Source organism: Lynx canadensis, chromosome B2 (genome assembly GCF_007474595.2).
Source record: "Lynx canadensis isolate LIC74 chromosome B2, mLynCan4.pri.v2, whole genome shotgun sequence".
Lineage (NCBI taxonomy): Eukaryota > Metazoa > Chordata > Mammalia > Carnivora > Felidae > Lynx > Lynx canadensis.
This window is the reverse complement of record NC_044307.1, coordinates 71,187,134-71,212,452: the sequence shown is the minus strand read 5'-3', so window position 1 is coordinate 71,212,452 and position 25,319 is coordinate 71,187,134.

Genomic DNA, 25,319 nt, shown 5'->3' with positions numbered 1-25,319 from the left:
CAATGGTAGGTTAGCAAAGAGATCAAGATAGATAAGGATTGGATTAGGACAAGTACACTAAGTGAATTATGTAGAAGGTATTGAAGAAACAGCAAATTCTGTGCTCAACTTTTCTCAGTTGACAGAGAAGATATCTTAGTGAAGGGGTCATCTGAACCAAATAAAAAAGTTGAGTTGAGGTTGTCCAAGGGTAAAAGTGGGGAAGGATATTCCAGCCAGAGGAAGGAGCATGTGCAGAGAGTATGAGAGATTATGTGCAGGAAATAACAAGTCGTTGAGCCTGGTGGAGCCCAGGGGTACTTGGGGGTAGATATAGGATGAGGCTGGAGGATAAGACTTTAAGACAGGCATGTAGCTTCAGAATCCTTATCATTTTCCAAAAGTGAACAGAACTTTGCATTCCTCAAATACAGAATGTTCATTAACAAACAACCAGTGATTTCAGATTTTTTTCCAAAAGCAAAATAATTTGAAAGTATAGATATTACACTAATTGTGTTTAGCTGTGAGAAATCTTTTCCTGTTTTAAATTCATTTTAATTGAATCCAATTATAATTTGTGGTGCAGCCTCAAAGAATTTTGAAAAATGTTTAGGAAGGCAGAAATAAAAATAAGGAAAAGTTTCTACTGCCCTGGACTTGATAACCTAGAGGAACAGGCAAATCTAAATGCCAATCCAGGGAAGTGCTTGGTGAAGTGCAATTTTAGATGCTAACTAATTGCAGAGCAGAAGGCGGGACTAGCCTGTCACATGAGTGGGGATGAATGTGATCTTGGAAGACATGAGGTCAGAGTTTTGAAATATGAGGAGATTTTCAAAAGGCATATAGGTGATAGAGTAGGAGAAATCATCTGGGCTAAGAGATACTAATGAACAAGACAACCATGAACGTAAAAAAATTCAGTGCAGATTAAAAAATGTAGAATAGTATGGTGGGCTGGACAGGGAAGTAGGTGATGGGGTTTTGGGAGATAAGTGAGAAATCTTGAAGAGCCATGTATTCTATTGTATAGTCCATTCATCCAACTCGTTCATTGTTTTACAAATACTTACTGAGCTCCCAGGTTGTTTGGGGCATTCCAAACATTGATGTAAAGAAGACAGGGCATGGTTCCTGCCCTCAAAAAGCAATAACAGTGGGAAGAAACAGAAAATTTCTGAGCAGAAGAGCAGGAGAGGGATACTACATAATCCCTTCAGCTTCTCCTCCTTGTTGAAGTCATCCATGGCCCTCTCTCCCAGTGACTCCTGTCAACATTCTTGTCTATTGTAGTATTCATGTAGATGCTCCTTTCAACAGGTCCCTGTCTTTTTCATGGCACAATTCATCTAGTTGTTCAGAGTAAAAACTTGGACTGATACTTCACTTATTTATTTCATATACAACATCTAAATCTTAAGCAAATTCTATAAGCTTTATATTAGTATATCCTGAATCCAGCATTTTCATTCTCTTGGCTCTACCTTCCTAATCTCTTGCCTAGATCACTGTACCTGGGGTCCCTGCTGCAATTGGCCTCTTCCAGTCTTTTCTCATGTCATAGTCAAGGGTTTTTTTTACAAAATATTAAGTCAAAAGATTTTACTCCCTGCTCAATACCCTCTCAAGGCTTCTAAACACATGTAGAATAGCATTCAAAGTCTTTACCAAGGCCCTTAAAACCCCACATAGACTGCCTCCTGCCTCTGATCTCTGTTCCTGTCTCCTAATACACTCTCCCTTGCATACTGAGCTCTAGTATATTAACTTTCTTGCTGTTCTCTGAACATAACTATCATGTTCTTACATCAAGATATTTGAATTTTCCTTTCTATAATTCCGTTCTCCTATATATACATTTGGCTTTCTCTTGTACTTCCTTTAATGTTCTGCTTAAACATTACCTTCTCAAAGAGGCCTTCATAGAATATCTGTCTAAAGTAGTATCCACCATCCTTGTCTGTGACCTTGTGTTATAAACAGTTATCTATATGATATTATCTTATGTATGTATTTTTTGATTGGCCTGTCTCCTTCAAAGAATTAAGATTCTTGAGGATAGGGATTTTGGCTTCTTGTTCACAATCTTACCCCAGTATCTCAAACACTGTGTACATTTTAGAGGATTGAAGAGTAGAAGTGTAGTCAGTAAGTGAATAAACTTTTTTTTCAGGGTTAGTACATAACATAGTTGAGATACACTTCAAGGAGGAATAGGGTTCAAGGAGGGCTTCTTTACAGGAGATTTGATGACGTTTAAAGATTGAGGGAAGCTGCATGATGGAAGATCATATACAATGAATGATTCATCTGTAAGTTTCCTGGAGGAACAAGATGGGATTGGAGTGAAGAAAAAATGAGAGGAGTTAGTTTAGAACATACTTCCCAATTGGTTTGCTTCAACACATTGATGAGACACAAGTGGCTTAGTATTTTGCTGAGACACTGATCCCTCAGTCTTTGGAGTGGGTGACTGGGGCCTGGGTGGTAGGTTCACCTCCAACCACAGCCAGCTTCTCCTGTTTATCTAGTGAGCCACACAAACATCGTTTGCTACATGTACCATGATGTAAAAAGAACCTGAGAAGTTCTGGAGCGGAGAGAGAATAGAGCATTTTCTTTAGGTCTTAAAGGGTGAAAGCAATTTAAGAAGTGTGGTGAAGGTGTCAAAATATACACACCCAGATATTGGTGGAAATAAAAAGACTTACTAGTCCAGTTCTGTCCTGTATTCTCCTTTTTCCTACCTTCCCTTCCTTCATGGCTTTTCATGGCTTTTAAAAAAAATGCCTGTTTATTTGAGAAACACACACACACACATGATGTGAACAGAGGAGGGGCAGAGAGAGAGTGGGAGAGAGGGAGTCCCAAGCTGACTCCACACTGTCAGCACAGAGCCTGATGTGCAGCTTGAACTCACAAACCGTGAGATCATGACCTGAGTTGAAATCAAGAGCCAGATGCTTAACTGACTGAGCCACCCAGATGCCCCTCTTCATGGCGTTTTAATTGGATGTTTGTTATCTGCCACTTTCTGCACTAGTAATTAGAGGTACACATCCTCAGATCTTACCTAAGTCTTCATCTCCTCTAGGAGTCTTTTTGAACTAGCCAGGCTGGGTTCAGGGTCTCCTCATGCTCTCACCACTTCATGCTCATGCCATGTCTGCATATCCATAGTAGTGTCTCCCACTTGGTGTTGAAATGAAATGATCAACTAATGTGCCTGAATCCTCCATTTGTCCATAGCTTCCCCCCTAGGCAAGTGCTGTGTCTCATTTATCTTTATAGCCTAATCATCTAGCTTGGGCCCTGCCACAAAGTACAAGCTCATTAAATAGTTGTTGAGCTGAAACATTTTCAAAGTGAATGAAATAGTTTTGCCATCAAGTCATCTGCTGGCTATTTGGAGATACAGGGGAATAAATTAATAATTATGCCACAGGGGCGCCTGGGTGGCTCAGTCAGTTAAACGTCCAACTTTGGCTCAGGTCATGATCTCACAGTCCGTGAGTTCGAGCCCTGCATCGGGCTCTGTGCTGCCAGCTCAGAGCCTGGAGCCTGCTTCAGATTCTGTGTCTCGCTCTCTCTCTGCCCCTCCCCTGCTTATGCTCTGTCTCTCTGTCTCAAAAATAAATAAAAACATTAAAAAAAATTAAAAAAAATTGTGCCACAATTCCATAAGTTATAATAGTTATATAAAAAATGTAGCTGGAGTCCAGTGGTGGGCATAGCTAGCACTGAAGAAGCAGTGGAGGAGTCATTGTGCCTTTTCCTTGGTGAATTTGAGCAGAATTTATATTCATTTAGGAGAGGAAGAATATTGACTGCAGTGACATTAGATTATTTGTAAAGTTATAAAGCTCTTAGAAACCCTCTGATGGGAAGTCGCTGTATAATAGTGAAATATTAGCCTCAAACCAACAGTTGGCAAGACAGGTTCTCATGTGACTTAAGGCACATCACCGAGTCAATTGACATTTCCTCTTTGTGAAAAAAAGGGGTTTTATAAAGGTTGGCTTTTTAAATGTTCCTTCTATATTGTTCTGCAAAGGAGGTTTTTCTAAGTAGTAAAAGTCAGGTTAACTAAGTAAGATCGGTGGTGGGGTTTAATAACAATTAAGATGAACCAGCTCTTTACTTCCCTTGTGGTTCCGGGATGTTAATTGTTGTGTATTCTGTTTGTTGAAACTACTACAATTGCTATAAGTGCTTCATAATAACTTAAGCTGCTGTCTTCACACCATGCATATTGATTTATTTGAGCTGACACAAACCTTGGTGGAAAATGTTCACTGAATATATTGTGGAGGCATCTTGGTTTGATGAAACCATGTGATTTTGGAAGTTGGATCCACCCATGCAGAATCTCATCTTTGCCTCAAATAAGCTGTGTAGTCTTGTGCAAGTGACATAAAGTCTCTTAGGCATGTTTCTTTCTGTAGAGTCACAATACTTGTAATATTTAATATGTAGGTTTGTTTTGAAAATGAAATGAGATAACATATGAGGGACTAACACAATTTCTAGAAAAGAATATGTGTTTAATAAGTGTACATTTATTTTTCTTTTCTTATAGGTAAGACTTTTCTACTCAGAATTCACCTGGATAAATATTTCAAGCTTCTTTTAGATTTTGCACTCAAGAATCAATTGTCTTTATGCTCAGTACCCCATATTATAAGAGCTAATGTACATATCATGTCATCAATGTACCCAATAAGTAATTGACCTCAACACTTTTGTTTCTTTCTTATTTATTTGAGTCCATTTTACAGATGAAGAAAATGAGACATAGAGAGGCTAAGTAATTTGTCCAAGATAAAACCAGCAAACTTCAGTGTCAGCATTTAGATCCTCAGGATTCAACTTCAAAGCTGGGTTCCTAACACCTGCCTCCTAATGTAATAGTCACTTTCTGTCTCTTCTCCCACCACATTAAACTATATTCATCAGATAAGGAGAATTATGTAGAGAAAAAAGAATCCATTTTCTATCGTTTTTATAGCTTGAAGCCAGAATTATAGAGCAAGATCAGAAAGGAAAGGACATCACGGTTGGGAGGCCAGTGGTTTCAGTGTCCAGTGGAAGTGAGAGGGTCATGGGAAATCTCAACTAGAGTTGGGATCATGATATTCACTTTAACCTCAAAGGCTCCCACATGGTAAAGTAACTGGGCTGGTGACTGGCCACAAATCCTGGGTATTAAGCCTCTGGCAGATCACTGAGCACTAAAATCATTGTTTTCTTGTCAAATTAAATCACCGAGCTTGGGTATGACAATAACCATGTTGACTTATCTGTACCTAAGGGGGATTTTGGGGTCCAGAGTAGAGGGCTGTTGTCTGTTTGCCTCATCACTTGACTAAGGCTTTGGGCCCAGTGACTGTTCTTGACAAATCAGGTTTTACATACTGAAATGTTTTATTCAATTGCTGTTTCTTCTCAATTAAAAAATGGGGAATCATCTTTCAAAGAGTAGAAACTATTATCCATGACTATACCAGCAAGACATCAGGAAATCTACTGGGCACTCTATAGGGTGTGGTCCCTGTTACCTTCCAATGCATGCAACACAGTCAATTTAGATTGTTCTCAGGCAGTGGTGTTCTTGCAGATCCTTACATTATAGACTGTGTCTCAGTGGCACATAGAATAAAGGGCATTTAAGCACAGTGCCTTCAGTTTCAGCTCCAATCTCAGAAATTTGTCCACTTCATTGATGTGTGATTAGATGTTGTTCATGTCTTCAGGTTGTGGCTTGAATTTTGAGTCTGTGAGGTAAGAATGAGTGTATTACATACATTTGAAGTTAAGGACCTTTGAATTGCCTGCATGGCAATTTATACAAAATAGGCAAACTAACAAACCACTGATTTTTTTTTCATCATTTCACTTTTACCATCTTAAATCCCACTCCCTAATCTTTCCTCTCAGCAGCAAGGCTTGCTTGTGAATAGTACTGGGATTCATAGAGCCTGTAGCTTTTGTACACACTGTTAGAAAAATTTTGAATTGGTTGAAATAGAAACTGAAATTTTTTTTAACATCCTTCTACTCCCGCTGTATTCATGTCTCCTCCCTCTGTTCCCAAAGGGCTACTATGTCCTAGGACTTAGCATGATTCTAAGAGAGAAGAGTATAATTTCCATATATGGGTGAAAAATTAGAACCTTAGAAATACTAAAGGACTGCCCAATGTCACATAGGTAGTAAGTATTGAAGCCAGGAATTTGACACATTATAATATCATTCATGATAAAAACCCTCAACAAGTAAGTTTAGAGGAAACATACCTTTTTTTAAAGTTTATTTATTTATTTTGTGAGAGAGATAGAGTGTGAGTTGGGGAGGAGCAGAGAGGGAAAGAGAGAATCCCAAACAGGCTCTTCATTGCCAGTGCGGAGCCTGATATGTGGCTTGAACTCACGAACCGTGAGATCATGGCCCAAGCTGAAATCAATAGTTGGACGCCTAACCTACTGAGCTACTCAGGCACCCTGAGGAAATGTACCTTAATATAATAAAGGCCTTATATTAAAAACCCAGAGCTAAGATCATACTCAGGTGAAAAACTGAGTCTTTTTGGTAGGTCAGGAAGAAGACAAGGATGTCCACTCTCACCACTCTTATTCAGTGTAGTATTTGAAGTCCTTACCACAGAAATCAGACAAGAAAAAAGAAATAGAAGGCATCCAAATTGGTAAGGAAGAAGTAAAACTTTCACTATTCACAGATGACATGATACCGTATATAGAAAGCCCTAAAGACTCAACCAAAAAGCTACTAGAACTGATAAATGAATTCAGTAAGGTCACAGGATACAAAAATCAATGTACAGAAATCTGTTGCATTTCTATACACCAATAATGAAGCAGCAGAAAGAGAAATTAAGAAAACAAAAAACAATCCCATTTACAATTGCATTGAAAAGAATAAAATACTTAGGAATTAACTTAACCAAGGAGGTGAAAGATCTATGCTATGAAACTAAAAAACATTGATGAAGGAAGTTGAAGATGACACAAACAAATGGGAAGATATTGCATGCTTATGGGCTGAAAGAACAAATATTGTTATAATGTCTATATTACCCAAAGAAATATACAAATTTAATGCAATCCCTATAAAAATTCCAACAGCATTTTTCACAGAAATGGAACAAACATTCCTAAAATTTGTATGGAACTACAAAATAGACATATAGATCAATGGAGCAGGATAGAAAGCTGAGAAACAAATCTGCAGTTATATGTCCAATGAATCTTGACCAAAGGGGCAAGAACATGCAGTGGGAAAAGTCTCTTCAACAAATGGTTTTGGGAAAACTGGACAGCTACATGCAAAAGAATGAACATGGAGCACTTCCATACACTATACACAAAAATAAGCTCAGAATGGATTAGGGTCCTAAATGTGAGACCTGAAACCATGAAAATATTAGCAGAGAGCACAGGTAGTAATTTCTCTGACATAAGCCTTAACAACATCTTTCTAGATATGTCTCCTGAGACAAGGGAAACAAGCAAAAATGAACTATTGAGACTACATCAAAATAAAAATCTTCTGCATAGCAAAGAAAACATTAAACAAAACTGAATGGGAAAAGGTATTTGCAAATGACATATCCAATAAAAGGTTAGTATCCAAAATATATAAAGAACTTAAACAACTCAACACCAAAAAACAAAACAAAACAAAACAAAACAAAACAAAACAAATAATCCAATGAAAAAATGAGCAGAAGTCATGAATAGATATTTCTCCAAGGATATACAAATGGCCAAAAGATACATGAAAAGATATTCAACATCACTCACCATCAGGGAAATGTAAATCAAAACCTACAATGAGATATCACCTCATGCCTGTCAGGATGACTAAAATAAAAAATAGGAACAAACGTTGGTGAAGATGTGTAGGCAAAAGACCCTTAGTTGCTGTTGGTGGGAATGCAAACTGGTGTATCAACTGTAGAAAACAGTAAGGAGGTTCCTCAAAAAATTAAAAATAGGCACTTGGGTGGCTTAGTTGTTTAAATATCCAATTCTTTTATATATATATATATATATATATATATATATATATATATATACACATATATATATGTAATTTATTGTCAAATTGGTTTCCATACAACACCCAGTGCTCATCCCAACAGGTGCCCTCCTCAATGCCCATCACCCACTTTCTCCTCTCCCCACACCCCATCAACCCTCAGTTTGTTCTCAGTATTTAAGAGTCTCTTATGGCTTGCTTCCTTCCCTCTCTGTAACTTTTCTTCCCCCCTTCCCCTCCCTTCTGATCTTCTGTTGAGTTTCTCAGGATCCACATATGAGTGAAAACATACGGTATCTGTCTTTCTCTGCCTGACTTATTTCACTTAGCATAACACTCTCCAGTTCCATTCACATTGCTACAAATGGCCAGATTTCATTCTTTTTCATTGCCAAGTAGTATTCCATTGTATATATAAACCACATCTTCTTTATCCATTCGTCAGTTGATGGACATTTAGTCTCTTTCCATAATTTGGCTATTGTTGAAAGTGCTGCTATAAACATTGGGATGCAAGTGCCCCTATGCATCAGCACTCCTGTATCTCTTGGGTAAATTCCTAGCAGTGCTATTGCTGGGTCATAGGGTAGATGTATTTTTCATTTTTTGAGGAACCTCCACACTGTTTTCCAGAGCAGCTGCACCAGTTTGCATTCCCACCAACAGTGCAAGAGGGTTCCCATTTCTTCACATCCTTTCAAGTATCTATAGTCTCCTTATTTGTTCATTTTAGCCACTCTGTCTGGTGTGAGGTGGTATCTCAGTGTGGTTTTGATTTGTATTTCCCTGATGAGGAATGACGTTGAACATCTTTTCATGTGCCTGTTGGTCATCTGGATGTCTTCTTTAGAAAAGTGTCTATTCATGTCTTCTGCCCATTTCTTCGCTGGGTTATTTGATTTTCAGGTGTGGAGTAAGTATCAAATTCTTGATTTTGACTCAGGTCATAATCTCATGGTTTGTAGGATTGAGTCTCATGTCGGAGTGTCGAATTCTGCTGACAGGGTGGAGCCTGCTTGGGATTCTGTCTCTCCCTCTCTCTGCCCCTCCCATGCTTGTACTCTCTCTGTCTCTCTCAAAATAAATAAATAAACATTAAAAAAATAAAAAATAAAACCACCTTATGATCCAGTAAGTGCACTACTGGGTATTTATCCAAAGAATATGAAAATGTTAATTCAAAGGCATATATACACCCCTATGTTTATTGCAGTATTATTTACAATAGCCAAATTATGGAAGCAGTCCAAATGTCTATCAACTGATAAATGGATAAGAAGAAGTGGTATATATATATATATACAATGGAGTATTATTCCACCATAAAAAAGAATGAAATTTGCCATTTGCAAAGACACAAATGGATCTAGAGAGTATAATGCTAAGTGAAATAAGCCAGTCAGACAAAGACAAAAGCATGTGATCTCACTCATACGTTGAATTTAAGAAACGAAACACATGAACAAAGGGAAAAAAAGAGAAATCAAGAAACAGACTCTTAACTATAGAAAACAAACAGATGATTACCAGATGGGAGGTGGGTGGGTGGGACGGGTGAAATAGGTGAAGGGGGCTTAAGAGTACACTTACCTTGATGAGCACTGAGGAATATATAAAATTGTTGAATCACTGTATTGTATATCTGACACTAGTATAACATTGTTTGTTAACTATACTGGGATTAAAATAAGATGAAATAAAAAAGAAATAATAGTTCAGTTAGGAAAGAAAAATTAAATAGCAAGATGTTTGATATTGATATATCATAATTAATTAAATGTGAATAGAATAAATACTTCAATGAAAAGCCAAAAAAAAAAAAAAGAAGAGTTGAAAAGTTCAAAAGTTAAAAGAGCCAAAATTCAAGCATCGTGTACACAAAACTGTAAACTAATGAGTGGGCTTTTGCCAGCTTTGGTTTTCTCAGTTTGCTAACAGGAAGTTTGTTGCTAGAAGATGGTTTCAAAAACTTACCGAGTAAATAAATCTTGGCATAATAATGTTTTATTTATCCTACTAGGGAATTCCCCCATATCAGTGAGTAAATATTAGATTGATGATGAAAACAATAAAAATGAAAACAGTACAAATGAAATAATGAGCAAGTATCCACTTTCACAAGTAAAAACACTTTATTTATACCCTTTCATCTCACATTAACTGAATATGAGTTTCATCTCACATTAACTGAATGTTGGAAAGTAGTGAAGTTTGTGAGTAGCATTTCATATCAAGTGGGCATTGTGATGTGTCTGGTAAGGTAAATTTGTCAGTAGTCATCATGACTGCTTACTTCTCTAGCTACATCCCCCGCCCCATCAGTGTTTAAAAGGAAATAGTGTTTAAATAGTGTTTAAAAGGAAACATTTCTGAATTGTTTTTACTCATCATTAAATGACACCATGGTCACATCCTCCTCCTGGCTCTAGGCTTCCTACTCCTGAACAGTTTGTGAATAAAAACACAATGACATGGACACTTTTCCCAGAAACTACATTTCTAACTTTGTTATTAATCTCTCAAATCTAATATGGAGGTACTAAATTGGAAGACATAGAAAAATAAGGTAGGCACTTTGAGTGGAGTGAGATCAATTTGTTTAATGTAACTAGCATTTCTGTAAGCTGGATTTCATGAGTTTGCATTTTTGCTGGCAATGATTCACAGTAAAAAATAAAATCCTAGGAGAAAACTTACATAGAATATAAGAAAAGATGTATCTAGAATAAAGTACATCTTAAAATGAGAGAAAATTAATTTGATTGAATATGTGGGGTTTTCTATACTAGGTTTTTGTTTGTCGTGAGTCAGGACTTGATTTCTTTTTGGACCATACATAATTTGAATCATCGTAATAAAGGATATCACAGTAGTATATACAAATAACAAGTTTACTTTAGCAGCCAAAAACCAAGTTATAAGGAGCTCAGTGGGATCAATTGGTGTGTGTTGTCTATACTAAATGACTAGAGGAGGGGAGAGTTGAAGTTTTGAAAGGATCTCAGTATTTATTCAGACTGATTCATTTTTTATTTTTTGTACTAGAGGACAAAGATGTCTTTGATGTCAATTTGTGGTGACAAATGTCTGGTTTAATCACCTATACTTAAGATCACTTGTATTGAAATGTATTAGATCTAGGAAAAATGCATCTGATTTTCTGTATAGTAAAAAGCGTGTGAGAGTAGAAGTATTCTTCAAGCATATTAATTTGGTTATTGTTTATGTTTCTAAGACCAAATTTTGGCTTCAGATCATGGAACAGTTGTGATTTCAATTTTATTTTTAGTCTCAGAAAGACAGAGTTAGAAATACAAAGAAGAACCGTAGGTATGGCAGGTCCACATAAGTAAATCAGGTTGAAGAGACTGTTTCATGCTAAATTAAGAAGAGGAGAAATCATGAGCCCCACCTTGCTCTGTGGGAACAGAAATACTTCTGCCTTTCAAAATCCTCAAAGCAAAACTACTGGAGCCTCAGTTTCTTATCTTCTGCCTGTTTCTTGCTTTTAATTCTGTCCTCTATCACACAGGGTTGCAATATGAATCAAATAAAAAAATCTGTATATGAAGGATCTTTGAAGATTATAAAACACTATACAACTACATGTTTATTATGGAAAAACTGAATTTAAAATAGAACTTTTCACTCTAGGAAGCCTGATAGCAATTTTAAAGAGGGTTTTGTAGTTGTCTAAACTTTTCTAGTTTTATTTTTCAGTGCTAAGTATTTGGACTGAGTGCAGTTACTAATTGCTTATTTTTGAGTAAGGCACCTCAGAAGAGAACAGAATAGATCACAGGCGGAAAGCTGATTTCTTTGACACTCAAGCCAGCTCTTATCAATTGAATGCTATGATGAAGCAGAGTCCTGCCTAAGGCAGCAAAGAACTCTGTGATTAATTAGTAATGTCTGAAAAGGGGTTGGAAGCGGTATGGATTGTGGTATACAGATCTTGAGATTATTCTCCCTAGGTTAATTGATGGAAAAAGAGTCTCACATTCAGGGGAAGTACTGAAATAAGAGTGTACCCCATATTGCAACTCAGCAGGTTATACTTTCCTATGTTCATTACTACAGGGTTAAACCCTGTTCCTAACAAACTTGCCTCCTTTGCAACTCACTTCCTGATCTACAGACACTTAGTTGACAGAATGGAACCACTGCTTCTAGAACACATGAGCACATCTGAAATAGAGTTCTAAACACTTTTAAGCAGAATTATCTCCATGTAACATTAATTAACAAGGAGAAATGAAGTATACCAAATATTAGGTAAGAAATTTCCTAAGGTAAATGTAGTTCTTTAGGTCAGCAAAATCTGAACCTGTAAATGTCCTGCCTCTCAGCCATGTGCCTGAAAGATAGTACATCTTCATAGGCAAGGTGCTTTAGCTGAGGATCAGACCTCCATTCTATTCAGTACTGTAGGAAATACCGTTAAGATGATGCGGACTTTGCTACATGCTTATCTGCCTGGACTACTGGCAAATCCTCTGTTCAAACCTCCTGACCTTCCTGTGAAAAGAAAGAAACTTTGGTTTCTTTCACCTCTGTGTTGCCTTCTTTTCTATTCTGTTTGTGGCAAGTCTTGTCAGCTTCCTTCTGTCTTCTCTCTTCCTCCTTCTCTACCTCCCTCCAGGTCTATTGTGATCCCTTTGTCCACTGGATCTTTGTAAACCTCTTCCCTTTCATGTCTTTTAACCCTTTCCTCTATAGTACAGTTCTCTCCAACCCCCAATTTCTGCAGAATTACTTGGTGCAAAGATAAATATCAAACCACAATAAATCATAAATAATAGAACTCAATTAATGGAGGTTTTAAGGAAAAAATATACTTTAAAGTCATTCAGTCAGTTTTACTCTTTAATGGAGGAGCTTTCAGTAAGTCAACTGCTATTTCACATTTCTTTGTTTGTCCCAAACTGCAAATTACTTTTTTAATTGTTCATGGAATGCAAATAAAGTAACAATCCTTTCCTGCCAGATGTGCTGGATAGGCATGAGGGCACAATCATTTTCCTAACCAATATTTTCATCAAGAACCTATTCAGACTCTTAGAATTACTTCCTACTTCCAGCTTAATTGAACTGCAAAACATTGCCAGTGGCAGGTTTGTGTCCTTATGTGCTCTCAGAGGCCTGGGGACTAGGATGCTGAGAGTATTACAAAGAACTTTAAATTGTGTCTTGATCTTGTACTGAAAGGCAAAAACTGTATTTACATCCTGTTACTGGGGGCTTTGAGGAGATTTACGCATTTGAATTAGGATCAGAATGGATGTGCTGAAGTCCCTATAGGACAGCACTTTGTAAGACCTTTTCTATTCAAGAATCTGAATGCCTTGGGTTCAGCAGAAATGGCCCTGTAGAAATGGAACCAAATGGAGTTTGGAGATAGCTTCCTTTTTTTTCTTTTCCTTTCTTTTCCTACCCCTCTGCAATGTAGGTGTTTCTCAAGACATACAAAAAATAAGAATATCAAAGAAATGAAAAAATCATGAAAGATCCATGAAAGATCATGGAGTGTTACTTTATATTTTTTGTTGGAGTAAATAGGAGGTTATACTGTGTAATGGAATAATAACTGGACTGTAAGTCTGGAGTCTGAAGTTTCTTCTTAAATGTGTGACTTTCCTTGTTGCTCATCTGGGAATATGTTTCCATGTGTAAAATGATGGGGTTTCAGAAAATTGTCTTTGAGGTACTCATCAGATAATACGAGTCTATGAAAACTAGTGGAATGGAATTCTTGTGATGATGCTTCCTCAGAGGGAACCAGATTGTATTTGTTCTAGTTCCTTCTTCGTCTTTCTTCCTCTACCTGTTCCCTTTCTCTTGCTCTGTTTTTTGAAAATTGACCTGCTATTTTGTTGACAAACCTTGGGCAACCAGTCACTTTTTAAAAAATTTTTATTATTATTTTGTTTGTTTAAGAGAGAGAGCACACACATGAGTGTGATTTATCATCCGTGTGTGAGAGAGAGCACACATGTGTTCCTGGGGGGAGGGGGGAGGGAGTGGCAGAGAGAGAGAGAGAGAGAGAGAGAGAGAGAGAGAGAGAGAATCTTAAGCAGACTCTACGCTCAGTGCAGAGCCTGACATGATCCTGGGCTCATGATCCTGGGCTCATTACCTGAACCAAAATCAAGAGTCAGACACTCAACCAACTGAGCCACCTAGGTGCCCCTCATGTGTATCCATTTCAGAGACTGTAGTACAGAAAGAGACCCTCTGGCTTTCCATCCATGCTGAATCCATTCTGCCTGATCTCACTGTGGTTTGGTTTACTGATTAACCATTGTTTCTGGAAACTTTCTCCTTATTTGGCTTTCCTGTTATTGAAATATCCTGTTTTTCCTCCTGTATATAACTGGCTCTACTTATAGTTGTAGTATAAGTATTCATGTGATACTTAACTCATCTAAAGTTATTTGTAAACTTGTGGGCTGGCTTATAAGATTGTGCATTGCAGAGTCTGCATCTAAAATTACTTCCTGTTCCCTCAGTCTACCTGTCACAATTCAAAACCGTATAATTTTATCTGTTAAATTTCATTTCTTCTTTTACTTATGTATACCAGTGTTTTTTCTTTATAAAGCGAAACTAAAGTAAACCAAATTGCTGGAGCTATGTCATGTTTTAAATAAAATTTAGACTATTTGATAGATCTATTTTTTCTTTTTTTATTTGTGGATTTAAAAAAATATTTAAGATTTTATTTCTCCTCTTTTGTTGTTCTTATATTTCTATTTTTAGGTTTTTCCTTTCTCATGAATTGAATGTTTAGTTGGTTTATTTTCATGCTTTCTTTGTTAAATAGTGAAGGCTTAAGGCTCAGTACATATTTTGAGCTCATCTTGGTTATTTTCATATGCTTCATGGGTCTGTTGATTTCCAAGTGTAACTAAAGTAGCAGGTCATTTAGATGTCATTTATCCCTTTTTAAATGACTTTCTTTTTCTGCTTTAGGGTCCCATCCAGTTTATCATATTACATTTATTGTTATGTCTTCTTAGACTCCTCTTGGGTTTGTCAGTTTCTCAGACTTGCTTTATTTTTGATAATGCTGGCAATTGTCAGGAGTACTGGTTAGGTATATTGTAGGATGTCCTTTTTTGGAATTTTTCTGAACGTTTCCTCCTAATTAACTGGGGTTGTGGGTTTTTAGGAGGAAGATCACAGAGGTAAAGTGCCATTTTCACCACATTATATCAGGGCACATACTGTCAACATGATTTATAACTGTTGATGTTGACCTTGATCACCTGGCTGAAACAGTGGTTTTAGGTTTCTCTACCTTAACGTTACTCTTTTTTTCCCCTTTTCCATACTGTATGCTTTGCAAGGAAGTTACTATAGGCAGCCTACACTGAAGGAGCAAGGAGTTTTGCTTCCCTTCCTGTAAGGTGGAGTATCTATATACATTTATTTAGAATTCTTCTGCAAGGGAGATTTGTCTTTTCTCCATTTATTAATTTAGTAATTTATTTATAGCAGTATAAATCAGCATAGACTTATAATATTTATTTTATACTTCGGGCTGTAATCCAATACTACTTAATTTTGTTGCTCAAGTAGTTCCACTTTGACCATTGGAATCTCTTTTAGTTGACTCTTTTGCCTGTTTGACATACCCCTATCATCACATCTTGCCTTTTTTTGAATAATCCATAGGAACTTACTTTCTGTCACTACAAGAGCTCACCTCATATATTTCCTGCTCCATTCCTAGAATCAGCCATTTCTCTGTTTCCTTTTCCTGAAAAATGGTATTAGAAACCAAGATCTGGGCCTTAAGTATTCTTATTGCTACTGAGATGCCATTACTTCTAGGCCCCTTCAACTGAAAGAGTATAGAATGTATGTGTATATTCTAACCCATGTACACACACACAATACGCACACAACATACATACATACTTCTATATGTAACCAGTAAAATTTCTTATTGATGGCTCCAATTCTAATACATTATTATGTGGATCATTGCAGCCTCTTACATTTACTTGTCTGTGAATTTCCACTCCAATAGTGAGAAACCTGGCTCCCACCCACTGCCATCCACTTTTCTAATTGTTCAATTCCAGTGTTCATGTATAGCAGTCTGAATTGTTAATCTGTACATCCAGAGAAACAGCTTTGTCAATTAGAGTACAATTCTTATGTGCAGTTCCTTTTGGTTCTAGTTTTATAGATTCCATTCATTTCCAGAGTTACCCAGGCAGTACCTTTTCCCTCACCCCTTTCAGTGAGGTTGTTTTATACATTTGTAATAAATACAGCTAGATTTTTTGTTGTATTCTGCATTCCATTTGAATTATTCCTACTGAAAGAAAGATGTTGAAGTCTCCAAATATAATAGTGGACTTACTTCTCCTTGCAGTTCCCTATTTATATTTCCTTCCTATTTAAAGTGCTTTTCCTAAGGTCAAGAAACAGTGAATTTCATTGACTTCCAAGTTACCAATACATAGTAGGAGATTTATCTTTTGTAGTTCTGTTAGTTGAGGAATTTTAATTTCAAAGTTGATGGGAATGGTTCATTTTCAAAAGAAACTTGCAGATTTGTCAGGAGGGAAAATATTGTTCCTTATTGATAAAGTGGGAAATGAGGCATCTAGAAGTTAGGGTTATTTAAAGAGTCTATGCATGTATAGATGTTGGTTTGATTAATCTATCTCCATCATGCCATGCTGAGTAACAATAGATGCCTCTATTTCTGAATAGATTGATTTGACTTTACCCTAAGTTAGAATTTTAATTAGTCTTAGCATAATGGAATTTGTTGGGGGGTACTTGTTACTCTAAAACTAATGTGCTATCATTTAGCCCAAGAATATTTGAAGCATTTTAGCATCATGGGAAAATGAAAATTTTTATTTATTTTATTTTAGTTTTGTGGAGAAAGAATGGCGTTTTTATTTTGATTTATTTTTATTTTTTTAATATGAAATTTAGAAAATTTTTATTTTTTTAAATGTTTATTTATTTTGGGATAGATAGATAGAGAGAAGGAGAGGCATAGAGAGAAGGAGACAGAGAATCCCAAGCAGGCTCTGTGCTGTCAGCATGGAGCCTGATGCAGGGCTCAATTTTATGAACTGTGAGATCATGACCTGAGCTGAAATCCAGACTCGACCAACTGAGCCATCCAGGTGCCCTGATAAATTTTATTTTAATTCAGAATCACCTTTCTTAGTTTTGAAGGAAATTTGTGAAGTCAAAACATTATTGAATTAAAGTGGAATTTAATAAGATTTGATAATTAATTAACTTATTTTTATAGTGCCTGGTGGTCTTCCAAGAATAATGAGAACATTTGTGACTAATAGCAGAGTTAGTGTTTGGGTCAGATTGGAATTAGAGAAAAGTACTAACACTAAATAACTGTCTTTGTGTAAACTTATGCCTTGATAACAAGGCATATTTTTAAAAAAGTACATGACTGGTCATAGAATTTTGGGTAAGAGTAGTTCATTAAGAAAAAAAAAAAAGCAACTGTAATCAGTATGAATTAAAGAAAATGACATAGTAAAAGCTCTGATGAGCCATGGAAGATTATGTTGAATCACAAGGACTTCTTTCCCCTTCCTAAATCCCATCCATGCTGTTTGAGAATCATTAAAGTATGTACTAATATGCTTATATTCTTTAAAAATTATATTTATTCAAGAATATTTACCCTTTGGGTAGAAAGAGATAGTTCAGGGTTATGCTAAATAAAATATTACATGTGCTGCCTATGTAAAAAATTGCCTACATTTATTTGTCCATCTATCTTGGGTCTCATTTAGCACCAGTTAATGGTGTTAAACTGGATGAAGTTTTCAAAAAAAATCCTCAGAAAGATCCTAAAAAATTGGACTAAAGCATCAAAGAGGTTTTTAATTAGGGTTCTTTGCCAAAAAAAAAAACAAAGATATGTGTCCCTTACCCATCATTATTGATAAGAACAGGATAGTTAAAGGATGTTCCATAGAGAATAAATATAAAAGATATAGAGGTTGGGAATAGAGAGGAGAGTGATAGCACCAACAACTATTGAGTGTCTGTTGTATTCCAGGTTCTTAAAAAATAATAGGAGCTAATAATAGTTAAGCAATCATTACACTAAATTATTTATGTGGATTATTTCATTTATATAAATATAAAATTTATAGCTATAGCTATAAAGGAAGTGCTATTATTATCTCCAATCTATGTATGGAAAAAATGATATCTTGCAAGGTTAAGTAACTTTATTAGACTTAAAATGCAGACATCTGACTCCAGTGCTCTTAACCACTGTGTCAGTTTACATGTGATAGTTTATTTCTCAAAATACACTTTGTAGGATGTATTTTTACATTTTTAGGATTAGAAAATAGGGACTCAGAGTTTTAAAAACTTGCCAAGAACCACATGGCTAGTAAGTATGTCATTAGATTTTAAACTTAGATCTATAAATTTAGAAAAAAATGTTTAATTTGGAGGGAAAATGTGTGTATTTAGAAGGGAAGATTTAAGGTATATTTTATTTTATTAAAAAAAAAATCTTCAATGCTTATTTTTGAGAGAGACAGAGACAGAACATGAATGGGGGAGAGGCAGAGAGAAAGGGAGACACAGAATCCAAGCCAGGCTCTGAGCTTTCAACACAGAGCCTGACATGGGGCTCGAACTCACAGACCATGAGATCATGACCTGAGTCAAAGTCACATGCTTTACTGACAACCACCCAGCTCTCAGCATATTTTAGAGAGAAGAAATCTTACATAAAATTATCACACAGAAGAGTTTTATTTTGTGTTTTTTAAAAAATATATATTTATTTCAAGATAGAGGCAAGTAGAGAATGATATGAGAAGTGTTTTCAGATTGCTTCCTTATCACCCTGAATTTTCTCTCAAGGATGAGGCAGTTCCAGATGGACCACTCAACTTTCTGGACATCATTTTGATCATGATTACCAGTAGGTAAAATTACTGTGTTTTGTATTTTTTTAAAGAAGGTACATTTTCAGTTGGGCCTTCTTACTCCTACACTTATCATTGACTGTAGGCATCCTGAAATGGGCATGGTGCTGGTCAAGGTAGCTCTATGTAGCCGAGGCTATCTCTGGAGAAGCCTGTTTACTCTTAGCACTCTGGCAGCTGGGCAACAAGTCATCCACTGAATGATGTCTGGAAGCATATCACAATGTCCACCATATAAAGTTCCTCATGACTGCTCATGTTTAAATAGACTCTTGATGATCATTCATAGAAAAGCTGAAGAGGAAATTCCTGTTTGGGGGACAGTCATTGGTATCCTTTAAGGCTCCTTCCAACTCTATTTTCCTATGAGCCAATAAAATTGACATGACTTGATAGTGTTATTTAATCTAGCCTTGTCAACTTTTGAATGGAGATCAAACTCAATGAGATTGATAGAAACTTGACATATTCAAAATAGGAAAGGGAAAAAAAACTCTGTTGAGCTTATAACTTATGGTAATACCCTTTTAACATCAGGAAATAAGTAAGACAAAATTAAAGAAGACCATAGTTTAATGAAATTACTAAAGATTGTGAAGAACACTGAGAACATAAAGAAGGGACTGGAATTTGGCAGGATTTCTCAGAATATACCATATTTAAAGTTTCACCATGCAGTATAATATGTTCTGCATGCTCTAGTAAAAAAAAATTAAAAACTAAATATGCATGTTAACCTTAAGTGTATCAGTTAATACTATTTCTCAAAGTGAAGATGGGGGCAGATGTGCAAATTGAGACTCTTCTATTGAAGTTGAAAGACCTACCATCCTTCTACTTTATAAGAAGATAGGTGAAGGATAAATGTTGCCAGTGTAAGATAAAGATAGTCCCGTGTACTTATTTTTTTCTAAACCTCATAACACAAGGAGAGAAATACATACAATGAAATGAAGACATTAAAAATACTTAATAGGAATATTGGCAAAAAAAACTTAAAAGATAATTTTTTTAAAGTCATCTAAATGTTTTATGACTAGTGATTACAAGTTATTTTAAAATTTTTAAAAAATTTTTTAATGTTTATTTATTTTGAGAGAGAGAGAGAGAGAGAGAGAGAGGGCAAATGGGAGAGAGGCAGAGTGAGAGGGAGAGAGAGAATGCCAAACAGGCCCCACACTGTCAGCGCAGAGCCCAATGCGGGGGCTCGATTCCACGACCTGTGAGATCATAACCTGAGCTGAAATGAAGAGTTGGAAGCTTAGCTGACTGAGCCACCCAAGCACCCCTGTAAGTTACCTGTTAGGATTCAGTGACTTCTAGAGATCCTTAGGATTGAGTGAATCCAAAGATTACTTAGGAATCTAAAGTGAAAAGAAATGTTTATCCATTCAGTAGACATGTATTGCATGCTTCCTATGATCTAAGCTGTGTGCTAGGTGCTGATGATTCAGAGATGAATGTTTACCCAGTTAATAACAACAAAAAAATTCTTACTTTAAAATACTTAACAAAAAACATTGAAAAAATATTTTTTTTTTATTTTTTTTAAATTTTTTTTTCAACGTTTTTTTTATTTATTTTTGGGACAGAGAGAGACAGAGCATGAACAGGGGAGGGGCAGAGAGAGAGGGAGACACAGAGTCGGAAACAGGCTCCAGGCTCTGAGCCATCAGCCCAGAGCCCGACGCGGGGCTCAAACTCACGGACCGCGAGATCGTGACCTGGCTGAAGTCGGACGCTTTAACCGACTGCGCCACCCAGGCGCCCCGAAAAAATATTTTTTTATTGATAACATTTTTTATTATTAAAAATTTTTTTAATGTTTATTCATTTTTGAGAGAGACAGAGACAGAGCTAGAGTGGGGGAGGGGCAGAGAGAGAGGGAGACACAGAATCCGACACAGGCTCCAGGTTCTGAACTGTCAGCACAGAGCCCGAGGCAGGGCTTGAACTCACGAACTGTGAGATCATGACCTGAGCCGAAGTCGGACACCCAACTGACTGAGCCACCCAAGCGCCCCATTGATAACATTTCTTATTATGATGGGGACACCATCAAGTACTTTGCTTGAAGCCTTGAAGTTTGATATCAGAAGCAGATTGCTCTGCACTCTGAGGAATTTATTTACTTTTAACTGAATCAGACATCCATAATTCTCAATGGGAGCCATAGGAAAGATTTTCTTCACTTCTCCCTCTTTCTCACCACAGACAAGGTCATCCTTAGGATTCTAGGCTAAAGAAGTAGGCTTATTAAGGATATTAGCAGGGTATTAGCTAATTTGAAGTGATTCAACAGTGCAGAGGACGGTGTTTTCTGAAAACTTCATACTCCACTGGTAGTAGGTCTTCATTTTAATGACTGCTTCTCTCAGGAAGAGACAATCTCGGCACCTGGAAGGATTCCAAAGTTGCAAACCTGCCTCATAGCGTTCAGTACATGTATTTTGGTTTGTCCTAAATCTGTCAGTTGAAGACACCAACGTATGGTTGAGTTGTTTTGGTCCAAAATGCAAGAAATGAGGGCTATTTATTCATTTCTATCCCTTTTCTCTTCAATGCATTGCTCCCCAAATGTGTAAGTATGTCCTTTCCTACCCCACTTCTTTGTTTAGCTGTGGTCATCCCCTTTTTGTTCTCCTATCTCAGTAGGCCCTGAATTAGTTCTGTTCAGTTATTTTCCAAATTATTAGGGCATAATTTCAGTATATGCTTGTTAAAAAAACTTCAAAAATACAGGAGATCTTTTAAATTCTATTAATCAGAGTTTTCCATGCAACATTTCAGTCTCTTTATTTTTTCTCAAAATGCAAATGAGTTCATATGGTAAATACTATTTTAAAGACTGCTTTTTTAAAACACTTGCTAAGTATTTTTAGCATTTTCCTTGTCATTAAATTTTATTGACTGGATAATAGCATTTCACTATTGAATGTAGCATAATTTATTTAATCAATCTGCTGTATTTGGATGTTGAAGTTGCTTAAAGTTTTCCAGCATTATAAATAATACTGAGATATGTATTCTTTTTATTTATAAATTTAAAAAATTTTAACATTTATTTATTTTTGAGAGAGAGAGAGAGAGAGAGAGAGAGACAGAGCATGAGCACAGGAGGGACAGAGAGAGAGGGAGACACAGAATCTGAAGCAGGCTCCAGGCTCTGGGCTGTCAGCACAGAGCCTGACGTGGGGCTCGATTGCAGGAACCATGAGATCATGACCTGAGCCAAAGTTGGACACTCAACTGACTGAGCAACCCAGGCACCCCAAGATATATATTCTTTTAACTTTGTGCGCCTCATTGATTATTTCTTAGGATGGAGGGGGATGCAAAAATATTTAATAAAAAGTGTTTGATAAACTGTGTCAAAATCTGCTCCCTCAAAGTTTATGTGCACTTATACTCAGTTGTGCCTTATATTAAATGTCCATTTCTCTAATTTATTGCTTTTGAACAATGACTTCTATCATTCTTTTTAATATTTGATAACTGAATAATCAACACATGACATCTTGCTTTTAATTCATAGTTCTTTACTACTATGGGGGTTGAGCACATTTTTAAGCTTACAGGCAAATTCTTATTGAGATAGCTCACCTCTTTATAATTTAAATTTCTAAATGTTCCAATAAAGGCTTACTATTTCAATGCTGGACTCTAATGTATTTTGGTAGCTGTAAGATCTATTTTGTACTATCTTACCTATTGTCTTTAGTCCAATCCCAATACTCTCTCTCTTTTCAGGATTATACCTCTTATTTTTTTATAACACTTTGCAGCTTTGTGCAATAATTGGACTTTCATGCAAACTTGAGCCAAGAAGCTTGTAATGGGAAGCTGAAGTCCCAGGAGCACTAGATACTTAAAATATACACATCTGTACCTTGATGAACGTATGACCTAATCTTGCATATTTTTTTCTGAGGAAGAATGATTGTCTATAAGTTATATAGAATGAAAATAACCATTGCAGGCCATAATTATCAACAAAATACCTTGGTCTTATTGGTCCATATTGCTGCCCATATAACTTAAAGATAATGAGTTAATATTTTCAAAGGACATAAACATCTTAAGTTTTGAATGTATGTTATCAAATTAATCTCCACAAAATTTTATTAAGTTATAATTTCACCATTAGAGTGTTCATTTAAGTTCATATTCCAAGTCTATAAAAATGGGAATAGTAATAGTACACATTTTATAGGGTTTTTATAAGCCATAATAATCCATGGTAAACATTTAACCCGATATAACATGAGCAATTAATAAATGCTAGCCATTTTGATTAGTGTTTTAATTAATGATTTAAAAATTAGAATAAAATCTTAAAGAGCTTTAATATAAAACAATGGATAAAAATCAGAGCATATCTAATAAAAACAGGAGGAGAAATTGGGATCCTTGGCTGTTTGGTCAGACTCTTGGCCCCATTGCTACCCTAATGCAGCTCCTATTCTAGGAAATCATGTTTCTGAAAAACAGAGCAAGAAAACCATTAAGTTAAGAGACTGGTAAAACCAATGAGGGCAACTCAGTTTGTGAAATGAGGTTTAGATGAGTGAGGTAGGATATTTCCTCCCAGAGAAGAGAAACTATCAGTTTTCTGTTTACAAAATGTGGTCATTCAGATTAGAACTATGACTTGATTCCTCCCCAGAGGATGACTTGTCAGAGAATTGTATTTCTGTTTCATAGGAACTTTATAACATTTATGTGTCATTCATTCAGTTTTTCTTTTTCTTTCTTTCTTTCTTTCTTTCTTTCTTTCTTTCTTTCTTTTTCTTTCTTTCTTTCTTTCTTTCTTTCTTTCTTTCTTTCTTTCTTTCTTATGTATGTGTGCATTTATTCAAATTTATTGAGTATATAACCAGTGTTAACCCTCTTGCTCTCAAGACACTTCCTGGCTAGTGTCACTACCTGACTCTCCTTGAATGACAGGAATGTTAGGGATAACTACAGGGTAGCTCTTGGTTTTACTTAGGGAGAGTTTTTCATGGTGATGAGGTTTTCATTTATTTCCCACTAATTAATTTAATATTTTTTTAGTTACCTACTATAAGTACTAGTTACTAATAGTCACTGAGCTAAGTGTTGTGATTATAGAGATGAACAATGCATGGTCCATGCTGTTAGGAATTTAGACAAGAAAATAAACTACAATGAGGTTTTATGGGGTGTTTGGGAGTACAAAGGAGGCAACTCAATCAATTTAAGGAGGGGGTAAGATGATGAGGAAACTCTTTTTTTTTTTTTAACGTTTTTTTTTTTTTTTTTTTTTTTTTTTTTTGGGACAGAGAGAGACAGAGCATGAATGGGGGAGGGGCAGAGAGAGAGGGAGACACAGAATCGGAAACAGGCTCCAGGCTCTGAGCCATCAGCCCAGAGCCCGACGGGGCGCTCGAACCCACGGACCGTGAGATCGTGACCTGGCTGAAGTCGGATGCTTAACCGACTGCGCCACCCAGGCGCCCCGAGGAAACTCTTTTAAAAAGAGGTGACATTTGAAATGAGTATTAAAAGATGAGTAAGATCTGGCCAAGCATTTTGAGGGGAAAAAATTCAAGGTGAAAGCAAAAGAATGTGATTTGCATGGCACTGTCAGAGAACATGGATTTTACTAGCTCGTGTCTGGTTCAGAGATGGACATGTTTACAGTAATCTGGACCAATTGACCCAGAGAGGGACTTGCTGGGAAATTCTGAGAAAGAAGTTTCTTAATCTTTAAAGAAACTGTGAGAAGCTTCCTTTTGTCTCCTGCTGCATGAATAGAAAGATGCATTTAGCCTCCTTTGCTATTGGACAACATTATGCAACTTTAGGAGAACCAGTCTTAGGATGAATCTAATACTTGATAGAGCCTAGAGATGGAGAGACCACAAGTTCTTTACGTTATCGGAGAATCACTTTATCAACCAATTGTAAAGCCCATTACACTGTGGGGCTTTTTAAAAAAAGTTTATTTATTTATTTTGAGAGAGAGAGAGCATGCGAGCAGGGGAGGGGGAGAGAGAGAGAGAGAGAGAGAGAGAGAGAGAAAGAATCCTAAGTTGTCACTGTGCTGTTAGTGTGGAGCCCCACATGGGGCTGAATCTCACAAACCCAACTCTGAGATCATGACCTAAACTGAAATCAAGAGTCAGAGGCTTAACTGACTGAGCCACCCAGGTGCCAATATGAGGCTTTTCTTAAGTTAACCAACATATTTCCTTGTTTTAAAATCTCAAAACCTCTTACTTTGGCTGGAGTTAGTGTCAGTGTCAGGGTGATGTAGTGATCCAATAGGAATCTGGAAAGGGAGGTAGAGATTATACC